The sequence below is a fragment of the Chiloscyllium plagiosum genome, unplaced genomic scaffold (assembly GCF_037043375.1).
Source record: "Chiloscyllium plagiosum isolate Xiang-an unplaced genomic scaffold, Cpla_swu_hap1 HiC_scaffold_36, whole genome shotgun sequence".
NCBI lineage: Eukaryota > Metazoa > Chordata > Chondrichthyes > Orectolobiformes > Hemiscylliidae > Chiloscyllium > Chiloscyllium plagiosum.
In genome coordinates this window covers 35200508-35213998 of record NW_028270174.1, presented here as the reverse complement: position 1 = coordinate 35213998, position 13491 = coordinate 35200508, and the positions used below count along the sequence as shown (strand labels likewise).

General features: G+C 42.1%; 1 long non-coding RNA gene across 1 annotated transcript in view; it reads right to left on the bottom strand.

Moving 5' to 3' along the window:
* Positions 1-1331: 1331 nt before the first annotated feature.
* LOC148139925 (uncharacterized) overlaps positions 1332-13491 on the bottom strand; it is a 70915-nt gene continuing 58755 nt past the window's right edge. The window contains exons 2-3 of the long non-coding RNA XR_015753227.1: positions 3411-3500; positions 1332-1361 (exon numbers count right to left, since the gene is read on the bottom strand). This is a non-coding gene — a long non-coding RNA (uncharacterized LOC148139925). The remainder of the gene's footprint in view (positions 1362-3410; positions 3501-13491) is intronic.

The window sequence follows — 13491 nt, the reverse complement described above, 5'->3', positions numbered from 1 at the left end:
AAAGATGGAGGCTGAGGGGTGACATGATAGAGGTCTACAAAATTAAGAGATGGGTAGTCAGAGGCATTTTCCCAGGGTGGAAAGGTCAACTACAAGAGGGCACAGGTTCAAGATGAGAGCAGGATTGTTTATGGGAGAAGTGCAGGAAAACTCTTTCACACAGAGGGTGGTGGGTTTCCAGAATACACTACTGGTGAAGGTGGTGGAAGCAGGCACGTTTGCACCATTTAAGACATATTTTGATAGATGCAAAAACAAGAGGTGAATAGAGGGATAGAAACCATGGATGGGCAACAAGTGTCCCGTCTAAATAAGGATTCCAGACCTCACTTTCTCCTTAAAATCAGAGAAGACTTGGTGGGCTGAAGGGCCTGTTTCTGTGCTGTATTGGAAATGTAATGGTATTGTATATATCAGCATCTATCTTTTTTTACAAATGGCTGCATTAATGTAGTAAAAGAATTGGATAGTTGTGTGGCAATTAATAAGACATTATAATTCTCTAATTTAGCAGTGGAATTAAGTAAATTGTAAAGCAACTTGTCAAAGCTGAAACCCCAGCTGCTCTTTGCTTTCTGCCATCCCCAGAAATGCAGAAGACAGCCTGCATTTACCCTGCTTCACTGCAATCATTCAACATGAGACTTTCAGATCAAATAGCAAGTTCGCACTTACAAGTGGCATGGTGATGACACGATCACCTCTGAGCATCACTTTTTATAGCGCCTGGTAGCTAAATGTTGCCCAGAAACATTCTATGTTTTCAAAAAGACAAATTTGACTATGTTCACTCTTTTGGACAATCGAAGCAAGATCCATCCATGTTGGACCAAAAAAAAACCCCTCATCTTCAGAAAGCTTGAGCAGCTTTTCTTGACCGAAACAAAACAGGAAAACACTTCAATTATCCATTTCTTTTAGTGGGGATTTGATAGCCAGCTGTTCTTTATTTGGTTAATGTTAAACAGAATATCTTATTTTATAGCATATATAATGCTTATTTCTCTTCAACACTTTATACGATACAGCCCTCAAAAATCCAACGTGTCAAATCCTTTAAATAGTAGCATCAATCTCAGATTCCCAGGGGAGGCAGTAAATGGATAGCAGCAGGCATTCGCTTTCCTTAATGTCGGTCTGTTATTGTACGACGGGTTTTAGGATCTCCACGAAGAAAGTTGCATTCATCCACCGTGCTTGACCACACCACTGCACGTAAACAAATAAACCAGGGAAAGAGCTACAAGTTCACAGAGGTCAGACTTGCTTATTTGTTAGGTCAACTTTGCAATGTAAAAGCCCACCATCATGACTGGCAAGATTTCAGATGCGGCCTTACGAATCCTCCTTGATCTTCTAAGCTGCATTGGGACAGGAAGGTTGAAATGATATATAATTACAACATTGTTTTGATCGATGAATGGCAATTGTGAAATAAAGCACCATGGTCCAATTTATTAAATAAGTAACACCAGTGATATGTGCAACGTAATAAAGAATAAGATAAACTTTTGTTAACATTATTCTGTCCAACAACAAACAGCAAATAAATATTCCATGTTACTGACTTTGAAGACATTTTACAATTTCTAAAGTGTGGTGTCTGTGGCCATATGGAAGGATACACAAACTGTTCTTTCCACAACAGACAAATCAGTGCCTCTTCAGCAAGATATGTCCAGAGGAAATGCTGTTCTAATAAAGTTTTCAGGCATCTGTCTTTGCAACACCCCAGCCATATTCATTCACACATTGCGTATTGAAATTATTGTGAAACTACAGCAGACATATACTTGACTAGTGAGATTTTCAATTCTTTCAGTAAAATTTTCATTTGAATTCAAGTGACTAGGGTGGGGGACCTCTGATAGAAGCAACAGCATTAGAATCTATTTCAATTCCAGAATATAGACGAAAAAAGGAGGTTCTTGTCAAACTTAATATAGCATTGGAGATCAGGCTTTACATATTTCTTCTTCATATCTGTCCATTCGAGTCTGGGAGAAAAGGTAATCTGATGTGCTTTCCTTTCCTAAAGTATATGTGCATGTCTTGATAAATTAAAACGTACATTTATATTTGATTTTATTGTATTTTTGCTGTGCACCTCATGGGATTTGCAGCGATGTAAAATAATGTTACAAAACACCTCCTTGCAAGTTGACAAGGTGCAGGAGTTTCGCACTTTGATACGCAATAGCTGTTCCGAAACTTTCCTTGGAATGTGCCTGAAATTTAGGGAAACCTTTCCAGAGCATTTTTAATTTGGATTATGAAAAGAGTGTAAATGAATCCCTGCCTGCCTGATATGCAGTAGATAACTGTATATTTAACCACATTCTCTCTTCCTCTTTCACTCTGATATTACCAGGACCACTATTTGGAAAATAGATCTCTAACAAAATGAGAGTTCCATTATGAATTTTGTATAACATGATTTATTTACGTTTGAAAGTATATCATGCATTTTGTTTTTTTAAAAAAAACGTATTCTGTGAAAACTTTCAACATATTGCTTCTTTAACATGATTTTGTACTGCATTTGGTCTTTGAAGAGGTGATTAAAATGTCTCCCTGAACACATGTGGAGAAGTATAAAAAGAGATGAAGACAAGGGATGAAAAGCAGAAATGCCTCAGCAAAATGCTACTTCAATGACGGGGGCAACCCGCATCAAAGGTGTATTCAATTATTAACTTTAACAGTTTCCTGGATATGTCTGTACATTTTCTCATCTTACATGGAAAGGGTATTATTTATAGGCAAATAAAACATCTTCAGACAACTTCACAAAGCATCAAAGCCTGTCTGAAAAGAAAAAAACTGTTTATAGCAAAATGTCTTACTCCTGCTGGCCATCTTGTAGCTGCTGTGTCCATAGAGGCAGAAACAGAATGGACAGGGAGTCAAAATCAACTGTTTCATTTTACTGCTTCATTACTTCCCAATACATATTTCATGCTGAGCAATTGGGGCACGAGCCTGAATTTGGCGGATGCCTCAAAAGATATAGAAATTTTCAGCTTATTAATTAGATAAAAGTCAGAGGCAATTTTAACAACCTCATGGACAGAGGAACTGTCATGCTAATTAGTGAAACTTGTTCATCTAAGGCAAGGAAATAGAAGTAAAAGACTAATCTATATGATGCTGTGAGAAGATGAATGTTCCTCAGGTCCTACAACAAACATTTGGAGCTTTGCCACTCTGGGAATTATGCACCTCAACCCCGCATTGAACACTTTGGCATGGTGCCCGCAGAGATACTCCAGAATTTCTAACCTTTACCTGTTGGCTGCTTTAAGATTTCCATACCCATCTAGGCAAGTGGAGGGTATTCTGACATACTTCTGATTTTTGGGTGGTTGACAGAGGACAGGATTTAGGGAGGTAAGAGTTGAATTACTTACCTCAGAAACCGCAGCCGTGTACCTGCTGTTGCAGTCATACTGGTCATGTAAGGTTTTAGCCAGCAGTGTTGTGATATGATGAATATGTACCTGAAAGAGGCCACACTTTAAACTGTTGAGAATCATTAACATCCAGGAGGATGTGAGAAATTCATCTCCAGACGTGTTGTCAATCTGCAAGTAGCAGCAATAGAGTTTTTTTTATTATTTACTAATGAAAGACAGGTATTGCTGACTGGGCCACCATTTATTACCTATCCCTAGCTACTCTTGAGAAGGTTATAGACTCATAGAGTCATAAAGATGTACAGCATGGAAACAGACCCTTCAGTCCAACCTGTCCAAGCCGACCAGATAGCCCAATCCAATCTAGTCCCACCTGCCAGCACCCAATCCATATCCCTCCAAATCCTTCCTATTCATATACCCATCCAGATGACTTTTAAACGTTGCAATTGTACCAGCCTCCACACTTTCTCTGGTAGCTCATTCCATACACATACCACTCTCTGTGTGAAAAAGTTGTCCCTTAGGTCTCTTTTATATCTTTCCCCTCTCACCCTAAACCTATGCCCTCTAGTTCTGGACTCCCCAATCCCAGGGAAAAGACTTTGTCTATTTATCTTGTCCATGCCCCTCATAATTTTGTAAACCTCTATAAGGTTCACCCCTCAGCCTCTGACGCTCGAGGGAAAACAACCCCAGCCTGTTCAGCCTCTCCCTATACCTCAAATCCTCCAACCCTGGCAACATCTTTGTAAATCTTTTCTGAACCCTTTCAAGTTTCACAATATCTTTCTGATGACCAGCACAGCCGCAGCATGACCTCCCAACTCCTGTGCTCAATACTCTGACCAATAAAGGAAAGCATACCAAACGCCTTTTTCACTATCCTATCTACTTGTGAGTCCACTTTCAAGGAGCTATGAACCTGCACTCCAAGGTCTCTTTGTTCAGCAACACTCCCTAGGACCTCACCATTAAGTGTATATGTCCTGCTAAGATTTGCTTTCCCAAAATGCAGCACCTCACCTTTATCTGAATTAAGCTCCATCTGCCACTTCTCAGCCCATTGGCCTAACTGATCAAGATCCTGTTGTAATCTGAAGTAACCTTTTTCGCTGTCCACTATACCCCCAAATTTGATGTCATCTGCAAACTTACTAACCATACCTCTTATGCTCGCATCCAAATCACTTATATAAATGACAAAAAGTAGAGGACACAGCACCAATCCTTGTGACACTCCACTGGTCACAGGCCTCCAGTCTGAAAAACAACCCTTCACCACCACCCTCTGTCTTCTACCCTTGAGCCAGTTCTGTATCCAAATGGTTAGTTCTCCCTTTATTCTGTGAGATCTAACCTTGCTCACCAGTCTCCCATGGGGAATCTTGTCGAACGCCTTACTGAAGTCCATACAGATCACATCTATCTCTCTGCCCTCATAAACCCTCTTTGTTACTTCTTCAAAAAACTCAATCAAATTTGTGAGACATAATTTCCCACGTACAAAGCCATGTTGACTATCCCTAATCAGTCTTTGCCTTTCCAAATACATGTACATCCTGTCCCTCAGGATTCCCTCCAACAACTTGCCCACCACCGAGGTCAGGCTCACTGGTCTATAGTTCTCTGGCTTGTCCTTACCACCTTTCTTAAACATGGTACCATGTTAGCCAACCTCCAGTCTTCCGGCACCTCACCTGTGACTATCGATGATACAAATATCTCAGCAAGAGGCCCAGCAATCACTTCTCTAGCTTCCTACAGGGTTCTAGGGTACACCTGATCAGGTCCTGTGGATTTATCCACGTTTATGTGTTTCAGGACATCCAGCACTTCATCCTCTGTAATATGGACATTTTTCAAGGTGTCACCATCCATTTCCTTACATTCTATATCTTCCACATCCTTTTCCACAATAAATACTGATGCAAAATATTCATTTAGTATCTCCCCCATTTTCTGTGGCTCCACATAAAGGCCGCCTTGCTGATCTTTGATGGGGTCTATTCTCTCCCTAGTTACCCTTTTGTCCTTAATGTATTTGTAAAAACCCTTTGGATTCCCCTTAATTCTATTTGCCAAAGCTATCTCATGTTCCCTTTTTGCCCTCCTGATTTCCCTCTTAAGTACATTCCTACTGCCTTTTTACTCTTCTAAGGATTCACTCAATCTATCCTGTCTATATCTGACAGATGCTTCCTTCTTTTTCTTAACCAAATCCTCAATTTCTTTAGTCATCCAGCATTCCCTATACCTACCAGCTTTCTCTCTGACTATTAGGGGGTCGAGAATACAATCCTAATAAGGTGATCATCAATTTCTTATTTCTCAGTTCCACTCAAATAATTTCCCTGGATGTAATTATGATTAAGGTAGGGATGTAGTTCCAAGATTTTGACCATACTGAAGGAATGACAATAAATGTCTAAGTGAAGATGGTGATTGGATGAAGGGGTGGTGGTCTCATATATCTATTGCCCTTGTCCTTTTAGGTGATAGTAATCTTGACTTTGGAAAGTGCTGTCTAATTGACCTTCATGAATTAGTGCAATTTGTACATGTGGGCTAATTTGTCTTGCCTGATGTCAAGCATCTTGAGTGTTGTTGGAGCTGTACTCATCAGGCAAGTATGGCATTGCACTTCTGGTCTGTGCCTTATGGATGGTGGGCTTTGGGGAATAAGGAGGTGTGTTATTCACTGCAGGATTCTGAACTTCTAACTTGCTCTTGTAACCACAGTCTCTACATGGCTAGTTCAGTTCAGTTTCTGCTCCCCACAAGGGCTGCTGATAGATCCAGCCACCTGCAGTCCTAGTGTCACTGTTGCTGCAATGCAATGAAGGCACAGAGGAACTGAGAAAGAATAAATACTCTAGCAAACTGAGGATCGGCTTCAAGCTCCTGCAGCTGTCGATTGTGAAGGGTTTGCAGCTGAGGCCTGTCAGGGTGTGCAGAAGAGTGAGGATGCTCAGAGTCTTTCATCCTCAATGCTATTTATTCCAGATGAGTGAGGCATAGTGTTGCTGCAGGCTGAGCTTTTACTTTTTAATTTCAAAAGTATACTTTATTTATAAAAAAAACCTTTACATATACATAGTCACAAATGCCATTTTAGATTAGATTACTTACAGTGTGGAAACAGGCCCTTCGGCCCAACAAGTGCACACCGACCCACTGAAGCACAACCCACCCATACCCCTACATTTATCCCATCACTTAACATTATGGGCAATTTACCATGGCCAATTCACCTAACCTGCACATCTTTGGACTGTGGGAGGAAACCGGAGCACCCGGAGGAAACCCACGCAGACACAGGGAGAATGTGCAAACTCCACACAGTCAGCCACCTGAGGCGGGAATTGAACCCGGGTCTCTGGCGCTGTGAGGCAGCAGTGCTAACCGCTGTGCCACCGTGCCACCAATTTTTTTTGCTCTGCCTCTCCCTGTCCGCCCCCTTCAGCCTGCCTCCTGTTTCACCAAAACAAAGCCATTTGGTTCTGTCCAGGAGCTATCAAGGAAACAAAATAGCATTGGAGTTTGACTCTAACCGAAACAAACCAAAGGCATCTCTGATTTGAACAAGACTATATTTACACACAGTTGAGGCATAGCGTCCAATAATTGAACGGACCCCCACTTAACGTCAGCATGAAGTCCTCAGACAGTGGTCTTTCCCCACTGTGTCTTGGCCCTCAGCTTCAGTGTATCCCTCAGTGTGTCACCCTGGACCTCAGAATGTGCCAATCTGCAACACTTGGTCAAGGTCAATGCAGGCTGACCATATCCCAAGACAGTGTCACAGAACAAACCGACTCCAGGAGCAGGATGAATCATCGAAAGGAATGAGTGGCCATCTTTGCCCCATTACCATCAAAATGACAATTGCAATTAACTTCTACATGACTGGCTCCTTCCAAGAAGCTACTGCAGACCTGTGTGGGATCTGTCAATCGTCCACCAACAAATGCATTAAGACTCTGTCTGATCATTTTGGTTCATCTTGTTTCAATGGGATCGGGCCCATACTGCAGCCTAGGCAATAGGATTTAGTCCAATAACTTCCCCCAGAGTCAGGGTACGATAGACTACAAAAGAATTGTTTGGGGCTCAGAGGGCCATGACATAATAAGCCAAGTTCATCGAGAGATAAAGAATCCATTCCATCAATATGCAAGTGATTTGTGATTATTGATTTCACTTCTTTGAAGTTTGCCCTTGGAGCTGCCACAATGTGTACATCCTTGCAAACTTTCATGTTGCTGCTGTTTTCAAGAGTCCAGATGCCTTGCAATGATGGTTACTGGGTTACAAGGACTACCCACTGCCATCACTGCTGATGACACTGTGGCTGATGACTCCATCATTCAACTTTCTGACTAAGGTGGAGCACGGAAGGGATGTGTTTGGAACTGGTGGGGTGATGATTTAAACCATTAGGAGTTCTTGTCCTGGCATAAAATTAGCTGCTGGAACATTGCTGGAACTCCTCCATCGCCAAACCATGGCAACATGACGGTTGGAGGAAGAGCACCTCATCTTCTGCCTGGGAACCCTCCAACCACAAGGGATGAACTCGGATTTCTCCAGTTTCCTCATTTCCCCTCCCCGCACCTTGTCTCAGTCAAATCCCTCGAATTCAGCACCGCCTTCCTAACCTGCAATCATCTTCCTGACCTCTCCGCCCCCACCCCACTCCGGCCTATCACCCTCACCTTGACCTCCCTCCACCTATCGCATTTCCAAAGCCCCTCCCCCAAGTCCCTCCTCCCTACCTTTTATCTTAGCCTGCTGGACACACTTTCCTCATTCCTGAAGAAGGGCTTATGCCCGAAACGTTGATTCTCCTGTTCCTTGGATGCTGCCTGACCTGCTGCGTTTTTCCAGCAACACATTTTCAGCTGCTGGAACATTGAGCCAGATGAAGCTTATGACTTCAAATGGGCTCATTAGGATCCTAATGTGAACAAAAGACCTGCCAAACAGCTTGGATTAATAAGCTGGCTGCATTTTATTTTGAACAACATTTTTAGCATCAGCCCTTTAAGACGGGAGAAGAGAAAGGGATTTTCGGGGGGGGTGTGTGGGTGGGTTGTTCTTGCCCCGTAAGATCTGAGTTTGAGGAATGTGGATACTCAAAATGAGTCCATGATACTGCAGGTACCTGACAGTCTTAAGCAAGTTATTAATGCTGTTTTTTTTCTCAAATCAATTTAAAGGATATACCACTGTAGAGTTTCTGCTTTTCATAGAAATATAAAACATAGAAACTAAGAGCAGGAATAGTCCATTCAACTCATCAAACCTCTGCCATTCCATAGGATCATTGCTGGCTATCTATCTCAATGCCATGTTCCCTTTTTCAAGTAAGAGTGGATGACTTTCCAGATCAGCCACATCATGGAAAGATAATTGGAGCTTCGACCAGCTTCAGGAGTGCAACATGCAATTAAAAACATATATTGCCTCAGAAAATTAGACACCCTACAGGGTCGGTTGGTTCAATTAACTGGATTGCTGCTGTGGATCACGTTGGTGCCAATATCACCAAATTTGATACTATTCCAGGTGACAGGATTCAGGATCCACCTCTTTCCCCAACATATGGTGCAAGTTGTGGCACCGTGGATCAGACTTAATTTCAGGCAAAGAATGGAAGAAGAAGATGTGAATTTGAATTCAATCTGAGTTTCGATTTGATAATATACATCAAACCGGGATAGATGCCTCAACGTCTTGGATACATGAATGCCAACGAAGAGCAGACTGAGGAAGCCTGGTCCAGGAATATAGGACACAGGCATAAGACAGAAAAATTGGAAGCATCGCACAAAGCCAAACACAAAACAAGTTCCTTCAGCTTTTAATGGACAATGAGTATACTTGAGTAAACACAAGAGCTGTTTCAATACGAACAAATCTGTGAAAATAACTGCCAGAGCAGGCAGCCATGGAATTCCTCACTTTTAAGGGATGCACTAATGAAGTTGCCCCAGGGTGTCGACTATGAAAAATGTAAATTTGTATGTGACAACGAGAAAGTAGCTGCCAAACAAAATACACCTACAATAATAGTTACTTCACACTTCTGAAGCAACTATCATGCCAACTGACACCTATAAATTTTGTAATGTCTGGAAATCCAGCCTAATAATGCAGAACCATCTAGGAAATGACCCAAACAGCAGCACAAAGCCAGTCTTAGCAAGAAAGCTCTGCGAGCACTAGAGTGAACATGAGCACGTTTTCCAAGAGTGGAATATAATTTAGAGATTGGCAAAGGCAACTCCTCAACAGGGGAAAGGCACAACCTGTGGCAGTATGCCAGGATCTGCGTCAATGCTGTCTCCTCTGCTCAGGCTTTACAGAAAATTTGGAGGCAATGATGGATTTTAAAGAAGGACCTAAAAGTAGACCATACATATTACTGTGTTTACAGTATACATAAACTATTGCAATTACTGAAGACATATCTAAAGGATATACCACTGCAGATTTTCTGCTTTTCATAGAAATATAAAACATAGAAACTAAGAGCAGGAATAGTCCATTCAACCCATCAGGCCTCTGCTATTCCATTGGATCATTGCTGGCCCTCTATCTCAATGGAGAAAGTGAGGTCTGCAGATGCTGGAGATCAGAGCTGGAAATGTGTTGCTGGAAGGGCTGAAGAAGGGCTTATGCCCGAAACGTCGATTCTCCTGTTCCCTGGATGCTGCCTGACCTGCTGTGCTTTTCCAGCAACACATTTCTACCTCTATCTCAATGCCATGTTCCCTTTTTCTCCCCAGACCAGTTTTAAAATCGAAAAGTGTATTTCCCCAACCGAGGGAAAATGCCCCCTTGCATTGAGTCTGTCCAGGCCTGTCAGAATTTTAGGCGTTTCAATTAGATTCCTTCTCAACCTTCTAAAGTCAAGTGAATACAAACCCACTTGAACCAATCTCTCCTGCGAGAGCAGTCACACCATCCCCAGTATCAGCCAAGTGATATTGCCACTGCACTTCCTTGAAGGCAATTATATCCTTTCTCAGATAGGGGGACCAAATCTGCACACGATACTCTGGATGTGGTCTCACCAGACCCTATATTACTGCAGGAAGAGGTCCTAACTTCTGAACTCACATTTTGGCAATCCAGGCCAATATCTTATTCACCTTCCGAAATGATTTCTGCTCCCTCCAGTATACATTCATTGATTGGGTTACAAGGACATCCAGTTCACTTTGTGCATCCACATTTTCCAATAATACTGATCCTTTCTGACTTTTACACTGAACTGTTTAATTTCATAATTAGTCATATTGTATAGCTGCCATGTGTTTGCCCACTCACTCAACTTGTCTAATTCACCTAGAAGCCTTCCGTCATCCCAGGTCACAATCTCACCCCAGTTTTGTGTCATCAGCCAAGTTGGAGATGTTCTGTTAGTGTCCTCCAGGTTATTTCTCTAAACCGTGAAGAGCTGGGGTCCTAGCACTAATCCTTGCAGTACCCAACTGGGTCACTGCCTGCCATATGCAGGAAAACACATTTATTCCACATTCTGTTTCCTGTCTGTCACCAATTCTGAAGCCATGCCAATGTATTACTATGACTATCCCATGTGCTCTAACTTCACCCACTGACCTCATCTGAGGGACCTTATCAAAAGTCTTCCAAATGTCATAATGAACCACATCCCCTGATTATTCCTTATGTTTTCTATAAAGTCAGTTATATCCTGACTGACTTTATACTAACTGGTCTGTAATTCTCTGTTTAATTCTCTCTAGCACAGTTACATTTGCTACCGCACAATTGGTATGAATTGTTCCGGGGTCAGTTGTCCTTGGGAAGATGACTACCAATGAATCCAATATTTCCAGGGCCATATCCTTTGGTATCCTGGGTTGCAGATGATCAGGCTCTGGAGATTTGTCAGCCTTTAAGCCCATTAACATCCCCAGCACCATTTTCTTGCAAATGTTGACTTCCTTCAATTTCTCTTATCTCCACATGTACAGATTCTACATCATGATTTTGAGCCAATATCCTTCCTAACAATTGCATTGCCTCCACATTTGCTTCTTACCTTTCTGTTGTATGTTTCTATCCATGTTTCTCATTCTGCTGTCTCCCTGCTCAGGTTTGTATCCTCATTCTCATCCCAATTATTGCCAGTAAAACTGGCAATGAAGTTTAGCATTCATGCTGGGCACAGTTCATTCTCCAAGCTTTGTCCAGTGTAATTATGGTTGGCACCCTGTGTTGGTGACAGGCACTTCCACGATGGATCCATTAAATCAAAGAATATCTCTCCTGCTGGCACATGGCATTGTTGTTCATTTTGCACCAGTAACATAACTCATTGGAAGTTAGACTAAAAGCTAAAATAATATGTTCTGTGCTTGAGTCTTTTCAACATGGGTCATTTTACAAATTTGCATTTCTTGACATCCATTTCTTGAGATATATTTATTCATTAACATATAGGTGGGATCACAGTGCAGTTAATATGTAGACCACTTGGACTTTGAAAATGAGGGGCTTAATTATGTTCACAATTAGCAAAAGCAATTCTATTATGCAAAGGTGCAACTGAAAAACTGGACGTGGCTCAGTAAGAGCTTTTGGAAATGGAGTATACATTTACAAATTGATACGTCATCTTTGAATCTGCCAGGTACAGCTTTGTATGACCAACTGATTCATTATCATTCAGTTGGCACGGTCACCAAAGACCAATTGGAATACTTTTCCATAAAGTATGATCAAAGTCTTCAAAATAACTCGATCAATTAACACAGAGCTGTTCTATATTATGTTATTAAACATTACATTATCTAGAATCCCTACATGTGTGCAGTTATTTCAAGATTTTTTAACTCTCAATGCAAATGAATGCAAAATATTTTAACTCTGACGCGTTGGGTCACTATTGATTATATTAATTTATTTTTACAGGCTGTTTCAAACGGAATTCAGATCCTCAAACATGCTGCCAACATTTCCTCAAAGCTGACTTAAATGTACATGGACTCTTGCCTGTACCACATGATTTGTTTTTTAGGATTGTCACATGGCTTCACACATGCTTATCTAAAAGAACAAAATGATTGTGTATGTTCCCTGCATAATACGTTCTAGATTGCTGTCGAGTCACACATTTGAGCAGTTTCGATCTTAGATTTAGATATAGGTGTTACTGTCACATGTTCAAGTACAGGATACAAGAGTACAGTGAAAGTGTACAATGTTGCCACACACAGTGCCATCTTAGGTACAAAGTACCTCGGTATAAAAAATTTGTTACAGAAGGAGAAAAATAAAGAAATAAGTTAAAATGTTCAGCACCATATTCTTCTCAGTGTGAAAGCGGAAAATAAAGAAATAAAGTTTAAGAAGTCAAACATGATCGTCCTTTCTTAAGCCATAGGCCTGCAGACGCTCCACACTGGGCTTTTGCCATGAGGACTCACTCTCCCTTCTATGCGGGGCATGCTTTCCCACCCTGGGCTACAACCCATCTGTGTTTGACAGCCATCCTCACCGTTGACCGCTGTTGTTGACCTCCATCAGGCACACCAGGCCTCACTACCACCCGCTAGGCCTCACTACCACCCGCTAGGCCTTACTGCCACCTGCAAGGCCTCACTACCACCCGCTAGGCCTCACTACCACCCACTAGGCCTCACTGCCATCCACTAGGCCTCACTGCCACCCACAAGGCCTCACTGCCACCCACAAGGCCTTGTCTGCAACCGCAACCACCACCTCGCTGATGCCACCATCTTTTGCCGTTGGCTGCCACTGCTGTCGTCTGGGCCCCAGCCACTCCCATGCTCCATCAGCTGCCTAGCTACAGAGTTTTATTCCGGCACCAGTTTGGACATCGATGCTGCCAAACTTGACTAGCCACCTTGTGGCCAACCATCAAAGTCCCCCCATCAAACTCTCCAGCCTGGTTTCATTATTGAGGAAGCACATGTTTGATGGCACAAGGACAACCCAGCCAAAGAAATTCAATTGATAGCAAAAAAAATTAAACTATGGCAAACCATCTAACCTATCAGCCATTCATTTGTCTAGT